The sequence below is a fragment of the Mus musculus genome, chromosome 2, assembly GCF_000001635.26.
Source record: "Mus musculus strain C57BL/6J chromosome 2, GRCm38.p6 C57BL/6J".
Classification (NCBI taxonomy): domain Eukaryota; kingdom Metazoa; phylum Chordata; class Mammalia; order Rodentia; family Muridae; genus Mus; species Mus musculus.
In genome coordinates, this window is record NC_000068.7 from 171,694,039 (window position 1) to 171,713,962 (window position 19,924).

Sequence of the window (19,924 nt, forward strand, 5' to 3'; positions counted from 1 at the left end):
ATTATGAGCAGTACCACTCTGTAGGCTGGAGGCCTGGACTGCACAAAAGGAGGAGGTGAGCTGAGAGCCAGCGCTCCTCTCTCTCTGCTTCCTGACTGCAGATGCGTGACCAGCTGCCTCACGCTCCTGCTACTGTGATTCTCCACCATGACAGATCCTGCCTTCCAACTGTGAAATAAAATAAGTCTTTCCTCCCTTAACTAGCTTTTGTCGGGTATTTTAATATAACGATAATAAAAGTGACTAGTGAGGTCTTTTCCCTCACAAACTCAAGTTTTGGTAGAAAACAAAACAATTGCAGAAAGGCACAACAATATTTGAAGTCATGTGTTCTCAGTGAGCCCTAAAATATGGATGCACGATGCTCATCATAGCTTATTTTATATTTTCTGTGTTTGTTGTGTGTGAGTGCTATGTCTATGCAGACTCATGTGTATGCCACAATGTACATGTGGAGGTCATAGGACAACATACAAGAGTCGGTTCCTCCTCTTCCACCATACGTGTTCCAGAGAGCGAACTCATACCGTCATCACGTTGAGTCCCACGCACCTTTACCCACTGACCCATCCCACTGGCTCCATAGTTTATAACAATAACAAATATGGTAAATGGAATGAAGTGTGGCTGTTATGTATTTCAAAGACGACTCGGGAGCAGATATATTGGATGGCTGGGGAAAGACACACCAAACTCTCAGCTATAAATTAGATGTTAAGGTGAGGAATGGAGTGTGATGCTCATGAGTTAATGTTTAAATGAGTAAGAAAAATCAATAGATAAAACTAAAATATATTTGAGGGAAGGGTGTCTTATCGTTTTGTTGCGTTTTTTATGTCTAAGCTGATGGAGAAATTAAAGGATAACAAATTACAGATCTATAAAGAAAGATCAGAACATAAAAGGGGGGAATGAGAACTATCCAGTGCGGACTTAAGGGATTCAAACAGACGCCATGAGATTCATTCAGACACTGAAGCTCCCAGTGGTGAGGAAGACCAGATGATTCCAGTCACAGAAGCATGCTTGATGGGGTGGGGATCCATGAGCCCATGTCTCAGACTCAGCATCCAGTTCTACGTACAGGGTGCGTGTATGGTTGACAATCAGTCCTGATTCTGCTCTGTCCTGTCTGACAATCCTCCAAAAAGCCACAGGCTGGGAATTTCTGCAGGTATGCCCACAATCCTGCTGGGATGCTGGGTAGCCAAGGTCAGAGCTTCCATAGGGTGGTGACCGAGAAAGGGACACATAAAAAGAATATGACAGTGGAGATCAGAGGGGAATTCAAGGCGAGTCCGGGAATTTCTGGCTCTGTCTTTCTAGTTCCCCTTGTTCCACTTAGAAGCCTCCGAATAAGCAAAGGTATTTGCTCGTGGTGCCTGCACAAGGAAGTGTCATCCATCCTACCTCAGTGTGGTTGTTAATTGGTCTGAGGTCACTCGTATAGTAGACCTGAACACACTGAGTTCCAATCAAGATAAGGGCTCCAATGCAAAGCACAGCTCCATCTGTATTTTCAAAAGTGACTCACACTGAGAGGAGAAGCTGGCTTAGTTTGGTCTCTTGGTCTAAATATTGAAGAAATTCAAGGTGATCGCCACTCATGAAGAGCTGGCCAGGAACGACAGAATAAATAATCACACATTTGGAACGACTTTCCACCCCAGGAAAGACTTTCTTTGGTTCCATTTCTTTTTACTGTTTTACTCAAGAGAAGACAATGTGTGTCCATATAAAAGGATAATATCATTTTTATTAAGGCTGTTTAACAGAATAGAGTGCTGTAGATACAAATGACCGCGTTGAAAATAAGACACTTTTCCCATCTTGAAGTAAATCTGCCGGGAGAGCCAATTTTATAAAATGATCTATGAAGCCATTCTGTAAGGATATAAAAAAAAAATGTAAAATATTTAGAGTGCAGTAAAATGAGATGTTTTCGTTGCCTGCCTCACCCGTTCACTTTTTGATATATAAAAAAATATGTTTTATAGCATGAAACCCTCAACAAGAGACAGAGAAGCCACAAAGCAAGACCTGAACACAGAGATGGCTTTGCCTACATTTGTTTGTTTATTTGTTTGTTTTGTTTTTCCTCTTCTGCTCCAACATTTAAAAGGTTGACACAGGCCTAGTGTCAGAAAGAGAGCTGGGAAACAGACAGGTTCTCAATGATGTAGCCCGATGCCCCCTCTTTGGCAAACAGAGAAAAAAATATGATGATCTTTGAAGGAATTAGGAACTGTTGAGGTGGCTGGTCACTACGATTAAAAATGAATCAATGCAAATCACAACGTTGCTTAATTTCAGCGTTGACATCACCTCCTGAGACTGCCGACCCTCAAGTGTCACAGGACTCCACCTCCCTCTCACACCACTTGACCCTCATGCCCGCTGCTCACCATGGGAGGCCTAAGCAGATTTGCCAGTTCTTCATGTCACAACGTCCTCAGCAATTTTGGAAAATATCAAAACAGGTAAAAATTATTGAGACCCGACAGCTGTGAAAGGTCACAGAATGAAATTCATGAGGGTCATCCCCAGCGCATCGTAATGTGGAAAGAATTCACTGACCTACACACGGTGCCGGGAGTGCCCTCCGATCCTGTTCACCATCTGCTTCCATAAAGAGGCAGAGTCCTTTGACTATTTTAGAATCCACACAAATTGGAACATAAATTTTCCAGTGGTAAAACACGAATTCTCCTCAAACCCTTTTATCACAGTGAAGAACAAGTTATGAGAGAGATGAGTGGGACAGGTGCGTGTGTGAGTGTGTGTATGTGTGTAAGTATGTGTCTGTGTGTGAATGTGTGTGCGTGTGCGTGTGTGTGTGTGAGAGAGAGAGAGAGGGAGAGACTGACAGAGAGACACAGATACACAGAGAGTCATAGAGAAAGACACACACACACACACACACACACACACATATATATATATATATATATATATACACACAGAGATAAAGACCAGAGAGAGACAGATGGACACAGAGAGACAGATAGATTCAGAGAGACAGATGGACACCCAGAGGGACAGGTAGACACAAAGAGACAGATGGCAAGAGAGAGAGAGAGATAAAGAGAGAGAGAGAGAGAGAGAGAGAGAGAGAGAGAGAGAAGATACTGAAATTTCTGAAGGATTAGAGGCCGAATACCCTGCCTCTCCAAACATTTTATATTGAATTTCTCAATACAAGGAAGAAATTGGGATGTAAATTCAACTGAATCAAATATAGTAAATATTTTCCTGTACCTGAAGATTTGGAAACAATGTATAGGAGTCATACATTGTTTGAAGAGAGTCAAGCATTTACAAATCTGAAGGTGGGCTGACAGGAAGGCTCAGCAGGTGAGGGAGCTTGCTGCCAAGCCTGACAACCTGAGTTCGATCCCAGAACTCATATGTTGGAAGAGGGGACTGACTCCTGCAAACTGCCCTCTAACTTTTGTCAGAGTACATGTGCCCACACCCATAAATACATCAATAATGCTTAAAAACTGAAACTGAAAAAAAATGTTTTTGAAAGATTTGGGAGATTGCAGTTGGCATATTTTGAAACTAGGAGTACTGAGGAATGACAAAGAATGACCCAGAGGGGGAGAGAGAGAGAGAGAGAGCGCGAGCAGGATACATGGGCAACAGAGATCCTCAGATGTACATGCTCAAATCAAAGTCGGGGCTGGGGGGGGGGGGGTGGGGTACACGAATGACAGCCTCCCGAGCGCATGCTCAAATCAGAGACCTTGGAGCCCTAAGACTGCTAGACAAAAGCAGATAGAGGAGAGGTGAGGACCTACACAGAGGATGGGGTATGTGATCCTAGGATGAGCAAGGCCTGGACAGAAGTCCTCAGAACCTCCAGGAGGAGAATGACTTTGCCAACACCCAGCCTTCCTTAGCCCCATGCTTTCCGAGAGGCACAGACAGAGTACCCAGACAGGCTAATGCAATGTCTGCCTCCTAGCATTCAGTGCTGTGGGGAGGACAAGGCAGTGTTTGCTCAGTCCTGCTTAGCTGTGAGCACAGCAGTTGGAAGAGTCCTCTAATGACTACAAATCCTCCAGCTGAACTCACTTGTTTAATTAGGCCTTTTCCAGTCAGAGAAAGGACTTTGCAGGGTCTCAGTGTGCCGACTGCACGTACGAGTTCACTGCAGAGCATAGAAATAGTGTGAGTTCACTGCAGAGCATAGAAATAGTGTGCTGTTTTCATGGAATGGGCTCACACTGCTGAGCCCTCTGCTTCAAGCAGGTTCACGTAAAGAGTGAACAGTGATCACAGTAAGTGAGATGCGGCCAACAGGCCAAGTAGGTTTCTAGAAGGTGAGTACTTCTCGACCTGGGGGTATTTTGGTATCCCAGGAAATTCTTGGCAATGATAGACATAGAGATTGAGTTGTATTTGTGCCCCATAGACCACCAAAGCAAACATAAGAATGAAATTTCAGGGCTTGTCTGTAGAACTGGGCTTGTTAGCTATGCCCTAATCATTTGCACTGTTGGCAGTCAGGACTGATATTGGCATGCAATCTGCAGACTTTGGGGATACCACAAAACCCTTTCTATTTTCCTTGCCTTCCCTCTCCCATAGACACTGACTGTGCATTCTGCCCCAAATGGCATTCATTGGTGCTGAGACTGACTCCTTATCCCAGACAACGGAGTTGCTAAATCTATTCAATTATTAAAACCTCAAGGAAGGTGTGATCTGACACACTGGTCCTCTGCTATTTCTGCAGACGAACCTGAGACTCACCAGACAAACACATCGGGAGCAGGAGAACGGAGATCACAGGTGGAGAACTCACTGCAAACGAACTAACTTGGTGGTAGGATTGAGGCTCAAGACACTGCATTCAAAGTAGGGGCAGAGGGAAGTACAGAATTAAGGCTGTCCCCATCCTCTGTCATCAAAGCCACGCGGGACTAAGATGAGAGACAGAAAGAAAGGAGAAAACCCCACCTCCATTTAAAACCTACCCTGGAGCCATGTGCATAAAGGAATCAGGAGTGGTCTTCCGACAGGAAGGAGCTCTGAGGGAGCGCAGCAGCAATCCAGACACGGAGGCAGAGAGGACAGAGGTCCAACACTGTGCAGGAATTAGCAGATGACCAGCAAGACAGACCAAGAAAAGAGCCCCAACTACAGAGGAAAACATCGCTCTCTCCAGATCCATAATGGGATAGTCTACAAACAATGTACTTATGGTAAAGGTTATTGAACACAGCGATCATTTCTTCTCCCTGAACACAAAAAATAAGCTAAAATTTCTAGTATCCTGTGCAGTTGATTTAGGTTATGTGACTAATATCCCAGCCAATAGCATGTAAGATGAAGTGACAGCCAAACAAACAGGCCTGGTTTTCAGGTCTCCTGCATGAGTGGATATGTTTCCCTGCAGACACTGAGATTTCCGAGGACTCAGCTGGCAGGCTCGTGTTTATTTACTTATTTATGCATTTGAGGTATGTGTGTATGTGCGTGCATGTGTCTACATGTACATATGGAAGCCAGGTGTCAACCTCTCTCTTGTTCTGCTTTGTGGCTCCAACCTACTCTGTGAAGAGGCAGATTCATTGGCCTGGAGCTCAAGATGCAGTCTGAGCATGGTCAGTTATTCACTTACTGATGCATTGGCTGGATGTGTGCACTTGTGTGTGTGTGGGGGGGGGACATGCAAGGTGTGTGTGTGTGTGTGTGTGTGTGTGTATTGTAGAGCTCAGAGGACAACATTCTGGAGTCATTTATGCCTTCTGCCTTGTTGAGACAGTATCTCTCTTCTTGCCTCTGCTACAAGACTGTATATGCCAGGCTAGCTGGCCTGTGATTTTATATATATATATATATATATATATATATATATATATATATATATATATATATATATATATATTGGGTGATCCTTCTGTCTCTAATCCTCATCTCTCCATAGGAGTACTGAGATTACAGATATTTACCACCGAACATGAGTTTTTATGCGGGTTCTAGAACCTGATTCCAGTCTTTGGTCACGCTTTTGTACCTTCTGAGCCATCTCCTGGACCCTGCCTCACCTTCAAGTGTCACCTTCAGAGGATAGTGACTAAGGAAAGTCCACCAGCCTGAAGTGACTAGGACACCATCGGTGGATGAAATAGTGTCAGCCTGGGATTTGAGGTTTGTCAGACAAGATTGGGCCAATGATAAGACCTTTGGCTTTCAAGGCCATGTGATACTGGTTTCTACTGTTTACAAGTCCATTGATAAACTCATTAACTTACCCCTCTTTACAGATCCACAGATTAGAAATCTAAGCACAAGATGGTGATCTAGAGGGGCCCTCAGCTGAGGATTCACAAAGCTAAAGTCTATATGATAGCCAGGCTTGGCCAGGCTTTGAGGACGAGTCTACTCTCAGACTCCATGGGCTGCCAGTTAAACTCAGCTGCTGGTCCCTATAGGCCTGCATTCCTCTTCCTGGAAACTATGGGCTAGAAGAGTCATTTGCTCTCGGGGCTTCCCTATCTCTTTGTAGGCCTTGCTCAAAGCTCTCTCCAGGTGCTTCTTCTCACTCTTCTGACTGTTCCTTCTCCTTAGCTCTGCCTCTAAGTGGAGAAGGTTAACTTAAGGGCCTATCTGATCAGCGGGCCTCTTGGGATAACCTAAGACAATCCCTATGATACACAGTCTTAAAGTTCAAAGGCTTCAAGATTCAATGTGTACATAGCTTGGGGACATTCTGACTACCACGGTGGACAAACTTGGACTTGCAACCTGGACAAGGTTGGAAGCTTGCAGAGGCTCAGGTTTGTGTCTTTGTCATCAGGACATAAAAGCAGCCCTTGGATTGTACAGTCCCACTCAGCTTCCCAGTGTGCTCATGTCTAAGCCATCCAGCATTGTCACATACTGTTACTATGACACTGCCTTGCGTAGACTGCACTAAAGCAATGTTCATGTTTGGAGATTGACAAGAATCTGAGACATATTCATTCCTAGTATTGGCCCTGAAATTTTTCACTTGCCCTGTCTTTATCATAATTGTTGCCATTTATTTAACAAGTTACATTTAGTTCTGTTCCATCAAGAATTCTTATAGCTACCCAGTTTTAAGAGGATCCCTTTGAGTGTGAATCCAATGCACCCATGCATTGCATGAGGCACAGATTGCCTCTGTCCCTCTCCTGTGACTCAGATAGATGCTGGTAATCTATCACAGCCCTGTCCCTTCAACGATGCTCCTATAACCAGTCTTGAAATCTCTCTTAATTCAGGATTTTTGTGCTAGGTATAGTAGGTCACATCTATAAGTCCAGGCTCAAGGACTGAGGTGGGAGGAGTACTGTGCCTTTGGAACCAGCCTGGGCTACAAAGCAAGATTGTATCAAACAAACTAATGAACAGACAAGAGTTCCAAGAGACCCCGGTGCACCAAGTGGGGTTGGCACAACTTAATACTGTCAGCCTAGAGTCAGCTGCTCACTTAAACAAAGCTACATGCTTCATTAACTTTCTAATACTTGCATACTTTAAAGCTGTGCATGGTGGCACACACCTTTGATACCAGAACTTGGGAAGAAAGGCAGAGGCAGAGGCAGAAGGATCTCTATGAGTTCAAGACTAGCCTGGTCTACATAGAGAGTTCCAGGACAGTCAGGGCTCTCAGGGCTATACAATGAGACCCTGTCTCAAAAAAAAATTCTGTTAATACTTACGTGTTTTTGAAAATGCAATGTTTGTAGGCTGAACACTAGGTCCTTCTAATTTCTCTTTTTCTTTCTTTGTAGTTGCTTAAAGAAGAAAATCCTTACAATCAGTCACATACAATTTTTAAAGTCAAAATACCCGTCATGGCCGACGGCTACAAGAAGTTCACAAAGGTTTCAGCTCAGCACAGAGCCTAGAACTCTCTGATGTGACCAGAACGGTTGTTTGAGGTTTTCAGAAACACCTTACATAGTCTTAACAAAACTTATTATGGCATACCCAGCTGTATTACAGTGCTGGCCCTCCTGCTTGTTAAAACATCTCCCTTTGCTCCACTGCAGACACTCACCACACTGCAGATCTCCGACCGACTTTCATGTGGAAAGTTGCCCACGCAGTTACTTTACTGTCTGCACCTTTGGCAGCTGGTCAGTACGTACCCCCAGGATTCTGCACTCACATCAGCTGGGGGCACTTTGGACACCTCAGAAATAAGACCCTGTGACCCCACCAAGAAGGCCAGGTTCTTTCCGGATGTGTATGCTTTAACATTAGCCATGTGTGGGTCACTGGCATCAATCAGATATGTAAGTGGAGTCATGCGTTGATCTAAGCTCATAGATCATGATCATGGAGAGATGGTGAGGACTTGCTAATTACCATGATCAGTTTTGTCCCACACTCTCAAAAACACTGATGAAAGCACAATAATCCTGAGCTCTACTTTTGAACAAATTCTTAGAACGCATAATATATTAAAAAGCCAACGGCTCTCTGCTGCTCTCCCAACGGCATTTGTTTTATACGATAACACCCTAGTCCACTGTCAATGGATCATTAAACCTCACTCTCGCAAGCCAGGGTGAGTGTGAGGACCATTGAGCATGTTAAATTTGCCCTTATGCACTGGAATTAGATAAATATCGACACTAAATAACGTGGCAGTGATCTTCTGGGATCTCTGGTGGAGTAGTTAATAGCCCTTGGAATGTCTCATTTCCTTCTTGACATGGTGCGCTCTGAATAGCTACCCATTTGAAGTTGTGAGCAAAACAAAATACAGGCAGATTCTGACCAGCAGTTTCTTCATTTTTTTTCCTCCTTCAGTTTTTCACTCCTAGTAATTTCATAATTACTATTTTAAACATGGGAAGTAATGGATGTGTTCAGGGTATAAATGCTTCATAAACTACCCACTCATCAAGGTTAAACAAATATACATATACACCGTGTGTGTATGTATGTATATGTGAGTGTGTGTGTGTTTGTGTATGAGTGTTTGTGTGTGTGTGTGTGTGTGTGTGTGTGTGTATGAATATGTGTGTGTTTGTGTATGTGTGTGCATGTGGTGTGTGTATGTTTGTGTTTGCATATTTGTGTGTATGCATGTATGTGTATGTGTATATTTATGTGGGGGTATGTGTGTATATATGTGTGTGTATCTGTGTGTCTCTGTGTGTATGTCTGTGTGTGTATATACACATATTCAGTTGACCCACCCAGTTGTTTCACAATTTTAGAATTTGATTGGTGTGCTAATAAGTATAAAGATTATATTTAAAAATACAGATTCTTTTGAAAAGTCAGATGACTGGCAAACTTGACTTGAATTTTTAAGTGAAGCTGGAGGAAGAAAACACAAACTCTGCAGTTCTTTACGGGCAGATGGTCATGAGTCTTGGCAATGCACACACAAGCCAGCCAAGGATCTCTAAAATTCTCATTATTCACATGAAACAAAGTCCTTGCTCCTCACAGTGTGGCTCACAGACAGGCAGCAGGGTCATCACCTGAGTTAGTGAGACAGGCATACTATAGCTTGGCTCCAGCCAGACTCAATAAGTCATCCCCAACATGGAAAAGCCTCTATGTGATCCACAAAGTCAGAGAAATATTAATCATGACCCAGGGAGACAGCAGCATGGAAGCCACGCCCACGGAATGGCAGCCACGCCCACGGAATGGCAGTCACACCCATAGAATGGCAGCCATGCCAGTGGTTTCTTTAGGGCTATCTTGCCTTCGACTCTCTGTGGATTTTAGTTTCAATCTATTCCTTTACTCTGTCTCTTGAATCTAACACTTGCTTTAATATTATTTAATTTCCCACAGTCAGTGATGCAGAAAGACCCAGGGCATCATCTTGCAGAGACGTCTATAGGACATTAATATCTAAGGAGGACTAGGATATCCTCATTTTGCAATAATAGTTCTATTAAAGACAACTACTTTTTTTCCATTTAGAACTGAAGGATCTCTACATTGAACAAGGAAGTTAAAGATTATATACCATGTGAGCATCTGGATATCCCCTTAGAAATCGTACCTACTCCTAATTTTCAGAGCATGTCCATGTGATTGTAATTCCAAGTGTCACATCTGACATAATTAAGTTGAGCTATACCGTCTAGAAGCCAGATGATCCTAGACCATTTAGACCCAGATCCATTGATCAATGTCCTCATAAGAGACACACAGAGAATGGTGTAGTGAAGAGGAGGAGGTGGTAAAAAGCCTGTGGGGACTGAACAACCTTAGCTGGGCACCTGAGGCTGGAGGGGCAGGGAATGAGTCCCCCTCACATCTTCAGAACAGAGCAGAGCCGCTTTGCTTCCAAACTTGCGGTCTTTAGAACTCTTAGACTGTAACCGTCTGTTTATGGTGATGAGTTTATGGTCATCCTATATAGCAGCTTCAGAAACCAACAGTTCCCAACATGAGTTGCCTGTTGCATCTTGGGAGTGGTGTAATGAGTGGTGGGAAGTGCAGTAGGTAGAGGAATGATAGAGACAAGAGGTCTTAACAGAAGAGCCAAGGCTCCACATCTGACATCATGGCATACATACTACTCTTGTCAGAGGGAGTTCCTTGGAAGCAAGCTGAAGAACTCTCCATCCAGAACCTGGCCAGCTCTCCAAGTGACCTGTGCACCCAGTAAAGTCTGGGAAGTCTTTTCATTCCCCTTAGCATATCTGTGTTATCCTGGCGCCATGCTTGAATTTACCAGGACATAGCTAGAGTTCCATTTCCTGCATCTAGTCTAAGTCAATGAGCTAATGCTAGTAGAAATACACATTCCAGGAGAACCCAAGGGGATGAAAAGGATGCCCAACAAAGGCACAAGAAATCTTCACTGGGAATTTGAATACAAGAAATTCTCAGCTAAGACTCAAATTATAGCCTAATAAAGCTGGTCTGGAAAATAGACTGATGGAAAGGGATTAAAGGAAGCCCAGAGCCAGGTAGGGAGGAGAGATGAGGAGGGACAAAGAGCTACATCTGTCCACCCTAAATTCGGAAATGCAAATCCTACAAAGCAATGCCTGCAATAAAAGGCTTTATTGTTTCCGGCTCTTCACCAAGCTGGCACTGCCCAGCTTCCATGGAAAACAAACAGCACATCTGACAAGCATGGGGGAGGGGCCCCATGCCATCTGCAAATTTTCATTCAGTGTAGAAAAAGAGGAAGCCAAAGAGTGAATTGGGGAAATCAGAAAAATCCGAATGGTTCTTCTTAAGAACATTTGTTGGGGGGGGGGGGGAAGGCATGATTGGTATAGAAATATCTCCAATGTCAAGGGTAGAAGTCTTATTATGGTTCTGCTGGATGCAGAAAGGGGGAAATGCTGAGCAGATGTCAGGAAAGAGTCAAGGATGTAAGAAAACTAAAGAGAAAGTCCAGCCAGTTTGATAATCCAAGGCTAGCCAATACTGATGACTGTGATAAGGGTGGAGAGATGGCTCAGAGGGTCGAGTTCTTGCTGCACAATCATGAGACGTGAAGACAAGACCCTCAGTGCCCATGCAGAAGTGGTGTGTGGGGGTGGGGCACAGAGTGTGCCTGCCATCCCAGCATCAGAAGGGGACATAAGATGATCCTGGAGACTCACATGTCACCAAGCCAGTCTAGCCAATCAGCAAGCTCCAGGCCAGCCAATCACAGACACTGCCTCAAAAACTTAGGCAGAAAGTAATGAGACTAGACGTGTCCACAAATACACACATGGGCATGAGCACTCATACACTCAAACACATCATACCACATGCCATACACAAATGTATATGACAAAGGCGTGTTAGATGGAGATACAAAAATAATAGAGGGGATATTAATGTTTTTTGTATTTAAAATATGACAGGCATACATGGCAGTATCTCATTAAGAGATCTGATCAGAGTCTAAGTAGATATTGCTGCTTTATAAATGAAGAAACTATAACTTGAAGAAGTGTTGACCGGGAAGCATGAGGAAAATGTGTTGATGAAGAAGTCTTGTGTTGTCACAATACCACAAGGTAAGACTGCGTGAAAAACCATTCTAATCTATCTTTGAGGTATTGAAGTAATATTGATAGCATGGTTCCAAGGCATTTGTATTATTCAAAAGATTCCTAATGGACTCTATATTCTATGTATGGGGTATTACTGGTTTAAATGAACAAAAGGATTATTGCAAAGACTTTTTAATTCCTCAGGCACTTGAGAATTAGCATAAGCCTAGAAACATGTAAATGAAGAAAGCTCTAAAAAACTGGCAGCAGAAAATGGTCTGTTCCACCTAATTGAATCCCATTCATTTATCAACAGCTTGCCTCGAAGGGCTATATGTGGTCAGTACTTTTAGGCATCAAGGGTGTAAGGTCTCGGTCTCAAGGGCTCCATTCCTTTTATCTGGAAACCTAGGACCAAAAAGGGCAAAGTACCAAGAAGCTCAAAGCTCCCTTTAGGAAGACCAATAAGAGAGCCAACCGCATCACTACCTTGGGGATTCAGACACCTCTGACAACAGAACTTGTTATTCCTTTGTTGAAAAGGACAACTGCTAAGGGATACACATGAAAGAGTAAGGTAAGGAATAAGACTCTATCAACAGAGCAGGAAGCAGAGAGGGGACTGGATGGGCACCTTCTACTTTCTCTTATCTCTACGTTATTTTTGAGACGGTGTCTGTGATTGGCTGACCAGGAGCTTAGTGATTGGCTAAACAGCCTCTTCTCATCCTCATTGACTGACTCGCTCCTGAAGGTCCCACATGCCAGAGGATCCACAGTCTCTGAGAACAGCGCCACCAACTGGAGACACAATGTTCAAAAGCTTGAGGCTGTGGTGGACAATTTACCCCCAAAGCATGACAGGAACCAGCTCATTGTGTCCTAAGTCCCTGTACTTCCAGTCTGAATACCAGGAGTTCGAGGCATTATTTGGTTAGTAGTTCCCTTTGGGTAAGCGATCACCTTGGCTGTTATGTATCAGCGACTCAATGATTGGTCTCCCTTCCTGCGTTCTTGTAACTTTCATTTTTTTTCAAACCTTATTTTAATGATGGTTCTTAAATGCTTTAACCTCCCTTGTGGCGGGCCACCCACAAGATGTAGTAGAAAAAAAAAAAAGGATATGGGGAAGTGGACCTATTTAGAAATGGTTCTTTGGAGCAACCCCCTTCTGTGATGCCTAGAAATCTGCATTTCAGTTCACAGGTTAGCAGCGGCAGCTCGATCTACTCGAAAACACAGATACACCAGCCGTCCAGTTCAGGAGAGTCAGGTGAGCAAACAGGAATCAGCAGCAGTGGCACTAGCAGAGACAGTCAGACCTCAGCCTCAGCACAAGTCAGCAGGAAGGATGAGGAGAGAGGCCAGAAGTTCCTGGCTATACCTCTCTCCATGAATCAAAGACCAGCGAAGATATGAGACCCACAAGTGTTACACAACTAGCTCTATAACCAAGCCAAGCTCAGCCTCCATCACTGTCCATTGAGTCCTATTTATACTCCCTCCAAACATCACATGTCCTCCATGGTTCTTGCCTCAGCACATGAATTCGTCTTAGCCGACATCATCCTGCCAATCAGCCCAAGTCCGCAGAAGCAGCAAGAAACTGCAGTACACCACCAGAAGTTTTTTTTTTTTTTTTTTGGTGAATTTCTCTCTGTGGCATCCTGACAAATGCAGCTCAACTACGCAATGTAAGGTAGGCCAATACATTTGTGCTATTGCAAAGAATCCTTCCTCATGTGTCCTTTCATGTGCTTGCTTTAGCAGAACATCCCCTCTCCTGTGTCTGCACCAGCTAAACATTCCTTTATGTGTTTGCCCCATCAAAAGAACCATCCAACCAACTTCCCAAAGAACCCTTAAGTTTCCACTTCACATTCTACCCTAACTTGGGTCCATTTTTCACACTGAACCTCAAAGGCTTTTCCCAAAATGTAAACCAGACCATTGCTCCAACTTTCTTTGAGTTTCATGGAGCTGTTTGATCCTGATGCTGAGCCCTCTCTCCAGCATCCTTCTCTCCTTCCATTTTCCCACCTCTGTGACATTTTTCCAGTCCTAGGATCTGTGTAGGCTTCTGGCTGTTGAACTCCTGGGGAGTACTGTGCTCTCACTGCCTAGGTCTCTGTGTGACCTCACATGCTACCTTCTTACCTCGAGTATTGGGAGGCAGGATCCTGTGTTACTCTCCCTTAAAAATATGTTTCTGAAAATAAATTTCTGATACTTTTTTATATCCAGGAAGTACATAGAATCTCTGATTCTAGCCTTGGGCTTGGACACCATATATATGTGTGTGTGTGTGTGTGTGTGTGCCTGTGTGTGTGTCTGTGTGTGCGTGTGTCTGTGTATATGTTTGTGCCTGTGTCTGTATGTGTATGTGTGTGTGTATGTGTGTGTGTGTGTGTGTCTGTGTCTGTGTGTGTATGTGTGTGTGTGTGTGTGTATGTGTGTGTGTGTGTGTGTGTGTCTGTGTCTGTGTCTGTGTATATGTTTGTGCCTGTGTCTGTGTGTGTATGTGTGTCTGTATGTGTGTGTGTGTGTGTGTGTGTGTGTCTGTGTATATGTTTGTGCCTGTGTCTGTGTGTGTATGTGTGTCTGTATGTGTGTGTGTGTGTGTGTGCCTGTGTCTGTGTGTGTATGTGTGTGTGTGTGTCTGTGTGTGTGTCTGTGTGTGTCTGTGTGTGTGTCTGTGTATATGTTTGTGCCTGTGTCTGTGTGTGTATGTGTGTGTGTGTGTGTGTGTGTGTGTGTGTGTGTGTGTGTGTGTGAGACATTCTGGTCATGTTCACCAGCATCTTATCATCTTATCTTCTTTCACTTCTATCCTGACCAAATGCTGTCCTCTACTCTACAATTCTGCTTCCCACTACCATCTCTGTTTTGTGTTGTGACCCACTAAATTTAACCAGAGCCTCTACAGAGGTGTGGCTATGGAGCTGGCCACACTGGAGGTTCCCCAGTAGCTGAGGTTAGAGCTTTAATTAGCTGTAGGAATATGATTTCAAATGCTTCACCCATAAAGGATGGTAGGAAAATGATACCTAATCAGAGCATAATCATCGTCAGAGTGTATAATGCACATAAAACATTTCTCCACTTTTATCATTAAGTCCACTCTCCATAATTAAATACTTTCCCCCTCACTTTCTCTTTTTTCTCCTCTTCTCTCAATTTTTCTGTAGTATTTCTGTGGTAAACCTGGTCACCTGATTGCCAGTTCTGAGAAGAAATTATCAGCCTAGGGATTCATGTCTTGCTTTAATCAAGATAAAAATGTCAATTTTCTATTTAAATGTTACCTCTTGGTCCTTTTTTTCTGGATTGTTATTCATGTAGATAAGACATTAACTCTTAGTAGAAACCAATTTAGAGCTAGCGTTACTACTTTCTTCTGTAGGTCAGTTAGTGAGTGTTTTATTCTTTGTGGATCACGTCATGAGAGCAGCTCTGGGTCTGCTGTTGTTATATTAGTCAATGTTCTATCGCTGCGAAGAAGCACCATGACCGTGGATGGCAACTGTTCAAAAGGAAAGCATTGATGAGGGGCTGGCTTACAGATTCCAAGGTTTCATTTTCATCATGGTGGGAACATAGTCTCATGTAGGCAGACTGCTGGGGAGGAAGATGAGGACTCTACGTCTAGATCTGCAGTCAGCAGGAAGATAGACACACACACACACACACACTGGGCCTGGCTTGAGCTTTCTGCTACCTCGAAGCTCACCCCCAATGACACACTTCCACCTACAAGGCCACATCTATTTCAACAGGGCCACATCCCCTAGAAATGCCACTCCCTGATGACCAAGCATTACAAGCCTATGTGCCTATGGGGGCCATTCCTAATCAAACCACCACAGGAGTCATGTAAAAGCGGGTGTGGCTGCACGATAGTGACACTGCACATCAAGTGGCAGATTGCATTTGGATACAGCATGGTTTGCGTGAGTATGAGATGACTTTGACCAAGGTGAGTGCTGTCTGAGGCTAGCCCTTCATTGATATTAAGATGATTACATCTGAGGCTCTTAAATATTGACAGCAATGCAAAGGAACCTATGCCCACAGAGATGAATATTCTGATCCATAGGTGCTTGGCTCACTTGTTTTCTGACCCTCCATAGAAAAGCTTATGTTGAATGATCTTCTTGTCAGTTAACTAAAGTATTCATTTCCTCTACATGAATTAGTCTTTCTTTTCATTCCTTCAAAGCAGTTGAATGATTTTACACATTTCCTCTTGGATGGTGAGGCAGGGCAAATTATTTGCCTGTGCTCATCTCATCTCTCTATGCATTGTCCAAATGTTAATTGGTATGATTACCTTTTTAAATTGCCGTTGACCTCAAACTTCCTGTGTTGGGCTTCTTCAGTCTTCATCGGCCCTCACTGGTCATCCATAGTCTTTCTCAGCCCCCTGTGAACAGTCACTGCCCTTTTTTTGCAATGCCCAACCCATGCTTCAACCATCCACTAAGCATTTGAATGATTAAGCTCTTAGGTTGCTGTTCCTGAGGCCAGGCCTCCCCTTCACAATGAACTCTTATCCTCCTGGATTTGTTAAGTTTCTACTCTGAGTTGCTTTGGTCATGGCGTTTTGAAAGAGCAGTAGAAGAGTAACAAAGTGTCCTTCTTTTGAATCTCTGCGTTTCTCCTGTGTAGTTTCTACTGGGCATCCACAGCTCCTGGTTCACTTACTTGAGTTTCTTGCACATAGCATGAGAAAATGAGCTCCACAAGAGAAAGGTATTGTGCAAAGAACAAGACTCAAGGACAAGGCTGCCTTGGTGCTCTTGTGATTACAGAATTTGTGGAGTCAGTTTATGCCATTGATTTGGCATACATTATAATGTTGTATTATTGTATGATTATGCTAGCAAAGTGAACTATTTTATTTGATATCCCCCAGCACACACACACAGAGAGAGAGAGAGAGAGAGAGAGAGAGAGAGAGAGAGAGAGACAGACAGACAGACAGACAGACAGACAGACACAGACACAGAGACACAAAGAGAGAGCGAGAGACGGGAGGAGGGAGGTAGGGAAGGAGGGTGGGAGGGAGGGAGGGAGGGAGGAAGAGGGGGAGGGAGGGAGGGAGAGGGGGAGGGAGGGAGGGAGAGGGGGATAGATTTGTGTTTACATCTCCACCAAGCCTGTCTCTATGTTAGCATTAAACTTTTAGAAGAAATATGTGACTCCAGATCCATATAGGTAAAAGAATATACTGTCCCCTGTCCAGCCTCTGAGTTGGGAAGGTTTTCTTCAGTTCTCATTCCAAGGCCTGTACTTTGTTATCGTACCTGGCTTGTTCCTCAGGCCCTGCAGTGATCAGCAGTGTTTCTGACATCCTTTACTGATCCATGATCCCCTAGCTTACATTCAAGCATCTGCCTGCCAGCTGTACCTGGCAGCATCCAGACCAGGAGCTGGCTTAAAAGGATGTCTCTCTACCTTCTCTGTTTCTTCCCACTTGCTATTCTCTCTGTCCTTGATTCTCATGCTGAAGGATTAAATCAAACCGTGAAGATTCAACTCTATCTCCGTCACAGCTGAGTCTATTGTTCATATTACATAATCGCAATTCACTTTAATGTTAGCAACCAATGAAAATTAAAGGTTGCATCAATGTCTTCTGAACTCAACAGGAACGTCTTAAGATATTTATAGGAATGATTCAAAATGGTTGAGAAATAGATATGCTATCAATTTTAAAAATAACTTTTTGAAAAACTAATGACCATTTAGCTAATAATAGTTACAAACTAATAAGAAACCTATAGCCACCTCCAAGATGTACTACCTTAAGTACTCTGACATCACTCCAAAAATAGTTTTAACCTTGCACTCTTTCTAGAACCTTCCAGTTCTAAAACCAACACAGTATTTCAAGGTACACACCTAAGCTACTCTGCCCACCACTTATTAAGAAGATAATATCTTAATTTAAAGACGGTTCATACAAAGAGACAGAAAATTGAGTACCTAATGAGTTTGTAATGATTCCTTTCAATTGAGATGAGCTCATCTGCATTATTGCATCTTTACAAAGAACAGTTTATTTGGTCCTCAAAGCCTATGGATTCGTGGGAGAATCAGACATTTCTATACCAAATTGTCCAAGGATACCTGTGTTTGTCTTTGGTTTATTTATTCATCAGGACATAGGATTGCAGATGCCCCAGTTTTTAAAGATAGTCATATTAGTGCAAACCAGTACTCTCAGCACTGGGCTGGCTGTGGAAGGCCCGTAACTATGAGCTCAGAGCTAACCTTGGCTACTCTCTTAAGTTCCAACCTGGGCTTCACAGTGAGACCCTGTCTCAAACATCATCATCATCAACAACAACAACATGCATAAATAATAAGGACAATCAGTTAAGATGGAAGAAAATAAGGAAATTGTTTTTTGAGAAATAGTAGTCAACACATGGGACGTGTTTGGTTATCACAACATGGGAAGGATATGTCTCCTGCCTTTAGAAGGTAGAGGCTTGAGTTCCTGCAAAATTGACCCCGTGGTACATTAAAATAAAGGTCTGGGCTCATTCTAAATAGCTAGCTGAATTCCTGTACCCAGGCAGTTCATTTCTTTACCCCATAGATGAGGAGCCTAAAACTTGGTAACCTCCTGACACCACAGAGATCATAGGAAGCGGAGGATCCGGGTTCTCACTGGGGCCGCTTACTGTGAACCACTCTGCAGTTGTTATCTGGTGGCTGACCCTGGGAGGCGATGGTTAAGGTTGCTTCCTCAGGAACAACTACTTGCCTCCATGTTTATAGGTTCAGATGCTCCCCAGAAGCTGTGAAGTCTGAGTGGTTAGGAGCCTCCAGCAGGTAAAGCAGGCTGAGGTGAGTGCCAGAGAGAAGAGGAAATAGATAAAACCACATTTTCCCCTCAAAAAAACAAGTTCCAAGTCTCTACCAGGTGCAGCTGCAGATAATTCAGGGTCTCAGGAATGCCACCCCGCCTAGGATGACAACCGGGGCACAGAGCCACAATCTGAGCCTAGGGGCGTCTCACAGCTAAGCTGAGCTTTACCTGTGATTCCTGTTGGCTGGGTTTCACCACAGCATCCTGGGATGTCCAGAAAACACAAAACACACACAGACTCATCCGGGGCTAGGTGAACATTACTATCCAGGTTGCAACACACAAATGCCTTCTTCTCATTTGGCTTTCTGCAAACACAGAGTAAAAATACAATAATAATAAGTAGGGAGAAATGGGAAAGGAGCGAGCGGGGCATTTTATGCTTCACAGAGCCCTGTCGGCTATTACCATGTTTTAAATTGTGAGTTGCAAACACAAGCTGCTCTTAAACAAGAACAAAAAAGCAAAGCAGATGGTTTCCCTTTGCATCCTGTGAAACTTTTCCTGAATGCAGCGTATGTTCCCTTCTGCCCAGCTGGCGTTCTCCGTGAAAATGACCCGTTTTGGTGACTCTGAGCTTTGAGCTTTCTTTTTCTTTTCTGTCCTGTCATTTTTGAAGGGGGAAAAAATGTGCCTGCCCCCTGACACCTCATTTTAAATGTCATCATATATAAAAATGAGAGAGAGGAAAAAGAACTGTCAAAATATTTAACCAAATTTCACCTGCTTGGCAAACTGCACAATGCACCCTAGGCAGGTGCCAGCATAATCTTATTATTTCTGTTAGGATTACAGTGTATATTTTTCAACAAAAATATTTCTTAAAAATCAATTGTTCATGCTATCTTTGACTTAGTAAAAAATACATGAGATTTGCATTTGTAAAGAGTTGGAATCAAATTCAAGTTTAGGCTCTTACTAAATAATTATACACCCTGGGGAAAGTTATTTAAATTTTACTTCAAAATATTTATATCCTGTGATCCTCAGGGATCTTTGCTGGGTTTTGTTATTTTTACTTTGCTTTCCTAATATTTATAGCAAAGTAAAGACAGTAATATTTGTCTTGGGTGGGAAATTA

The 19,924-nt window shown here is 43.4% G+C and overlaps 1 long non-coding RNA gene across 3 annotated transcripts in view; it reads right to left on the minus strand.

Annotated features, from left to right (window-relative positions):
* Positions 1-1,739: 1,739 nt before the first annotated feature.
* Gm35529 overlaps positions 1,740-19,924 on the minus strand; it is a 31,423-nt gene continuing 13,238 nt past the window's right edge. For 2 of the 3 annotated variants that reach the window (XR_867054.1, XR_375337.2), the window contains exons 2-3: positions 19,012-19,151; positions 1,740-1,884 (exon numbers count right to left, since the gene is read on the minus strand). This is a non-coding gene — a long non-coding RNA (predicted gene, 35529). Of the gene's footprint in view, positions 1,885-19,011; positions 19,829-19,924 lie in introns of those variants that run through there. The other variant, XR_867053.1, reaches the window with a different exon arrangement.